This window comes from Coffea arabica, chromosome 9e, assembly GCF_036785885.1.
Source record: "Coffea arabica cultivar ET-39 chromosome 9e, Coffea Arabica ET-39 HiFi, whole genome shotgun sequence".
Classification (NCBI taxonomy): domain Eukaryota; kingdom Viridiplantae; phylum Streptophyta; class Magnoliopsida; order Gentianales; family Rubiaceae; genus Coffea; species Coffea arabica.
In genome coordinates, this window is record NC_092327.1 from 2,059,616 (window position 1) to 2,062,455 (window position 2,840).

Consider the following 2,840-nt stretch of genomic DNA (forward strand, 5'->3'; position numbering starts at 1 on the left):
CACTACGTAGACAAAGGAGGCACACACAACAGAAAGAGGAACAAGAGATTTGGCAACCTATAGAGGAAATCTTGATAGAACTACCATTTGAAGAAGAAATGGCTGAAAATGAAGCAAATAGGCGAGTTCTACGAGATTTTGCTCTACCGGGAACACAAGGATCTCAAACAAGCATAGTAAGGCCTACGGTAAATGCTAACAACTTTGAGATTAAGCCATCACTTATCCAAATGGTTCAACAATCTCAATTTGGAGGTAATGCTGTAGAAGATCCTAACTCACACTTAGCTACATTCTTAGAAATATGTGATACAATTAAAATGAATGGAGTTAGTGATGATGCTATAAGGTTACGGTTGTTCCCATTTTCATTAAGAGATAAGGCAAAAATGTGGTTACACTCTCATGCTCCTAACACTTTTACCACATGGGATGATTTATCAAGGGCATTTTTGAATAAGTATTTTTCACCAGGAAAGACTGCTAAGCTTAGAATGGATATCACTAGTTTTAGTCAATTGGAGGGAGAATCATTATATGAGGCATGGGAAAGGTTTAGAGATTTGCTTCGGAAATGTCCACACCATGGACTGCCGGAATGGTTAATCATACAAACCTTTTATAATGGTTTATCTTTCTCCACTAAAACTATTATTGATGCAGCCGCAGGTGGAGCTTTAATGGGTAAATCACCCCAAGAAGCTCAGAATTTGATAGAAGAAATGGCCGTAAATAACTACCAATGGGCCAATGAAAGAGGTAATACGAGACGTCACGCAGGTATGATCGAAATGGACACTCTCAATATGTTGAGTGCCCAAATGAATAACGTGATGAAGTTATTGAGTAGACAAGGTGGAGTTGGTCCAAGTTCATCTAATGCACACGTAGCTTGTTGCTCTTTCTGTGGAGGTGAACATGATATTAATGAGTGTGTTGATTCTGAGCAGGTACAATTTGTCAATAATTACAACCGAAATGCTCCAAATAATCCCTACTCGAATACTTACAATCCGGGGTGGAGAAATCATCCAAACTTTGGATGGAAAGATCAAGGCAATCAACAAAGGCCAACCAATCCGTCGGGATTTCAACCAAGGCAACCACAGGCTGAAACTAAACCAAGTTGGGAGATCGCGGTGGAAAAACTTGCTAAGGTGACTTCGGATAGATTCGAGCGAGTTGAGGGGCGGTTGGACCAATTAGCTGGGATGTACAGAAACTTGGAGGTTCAAATTGGTCAAATTGCCAATGTGATCAACAATAGAAACCCTGGTGAATTACCAAGTAAAACCGAAGTGAATCCGAGAGAGCATGTCAATGCAATCATTCTTAGAAGCGGTAAAACGGTTGAGGGATTCGATTTTGAAAATTCAGGTGGTGAAAAAGACAAGAAGCAAGCAATTGAAGGGGAGCAAGAAAGTCAAAATGATCATGTTATCATTGATATTGATGCACTTCATCCCAAATTAAATTCTAATGTGATACCTTTTCCTCACAGATTGAAGAAAGATGGACATGATCGGGAGTTTGAAAAGTTCTTCAAAATGTTTAAACAATTGCACATTAACATTCCTTTCATTGATGCTCTAACACAGATTCCCTCTTATGCACGTTTCTTGAAAGACATCATGTCAAAGAAGAGGAAAATTGTAGATAATGAGATGATAGCATTAACGGAAGAGTGTAGTGCATTGATTAAGAATAAACTCCCTCCTAAATTGAAAGATCCGGGAAGTTTTTCTATTCCTTGCACTATTGGTCAATTGCATTTTTCTAATGCTTTATGTGATTTAGGTGCAAGTGTGTCACTTATGCCGTTATCGGTTGCCCGGAGATTGGGACTTCAAGAGCTAAAAGCTACCAATATTACATTGCAATTGGCGGATCGGTCAATCACACGTCCCATGGGTATTTTGGAAAATGTGCTAATAAAGGTAAGACAATCTATAATACCTGTGGATTTTGTTGTCTTAGATATTGAAGAAGATGTGAGAATGCCAATTATTCTAGGACGACCGTTTTTAGCCACTGCACGAACTATGATTGATGTAGAAAAAGGTAAGCTTATATTACGGGTTAATGGTGAGGAATTGGAATTCAATTTGGATAATAAAGAAGGGAGTATAGAGCCTACTGCTCTTGTGTCTAATATGCCATATGATGAAAAGGTTAACCAAGAAAGGACCGAAGAACTTAAATTTATAAATGTCCTTGGTACTAACTTTCATGGTGTAGGAACAAAGGAGGAGAAGATAAGGTTGGAAGTTGGCTTAATAAATTCTCCATTCCATGAAGAAAATGGTGAAAAGTTGAGCCAATTCAGAAAAGACAAGCAAAATCCACTCCAAGGTGAAGTTGAGCCTCTCTATGACAAGTCTAATATTCCTCCTTGGCATTTGAGGAAATTGGACTATGAAGATCAATGCATGGTTCACCACATGGTGGATTGGTTCGGGAGTTTCGACCCATGGGGAGAAAATCGCTCTCTAATGCTCTAAAGTGATTCAACTTTTTTCAGTCGAGCCAACGACTATAAACAAAAGCGCTAATTGGGAGGCAACCCAATATTTAGGTTATATTTGTTAACTTGGTGTGATTTTGTGGTTTGAATCAATGTTTTAGCTAAATTGTTGTTTTTGTAATGTAGGGTTGGCAATTGAAGGCAAGGATGACCAATTGAGTACAAAAAAGGTGAACTTTGATCAAACAACTCAACCCCTCGATTTGCGTTAAAGGTGTTTTTGATTCATTATAAAGGGATAAAATGCATGTTTTTAATGTTTTACATTTGTTCCAGTCATTAAAATTGGCAAACAAATGATCTATGATGCATTTTG

General features: G+C 38.2%; 1 non-coding gene across 1 annotated transcript; it reads right to left on the reverse strand.

Annotated features, from left to right (window-relative positions):
* Nucleotides 1-485: 485 nt before the first annotated feature.
* LOC113710808 (small nucleolar RNA R71) lies at nucleotides 486-592 on the reverse strand. The gene has a single exon (XR_003452988.1). It is a non-coding gene; the product is annotated as a small nucleolar RNA R71 (small nucleolar RNA).
* Between the last annotated feature and the right edge of the window lie 2,248 nt (nucleotides 593-2,840).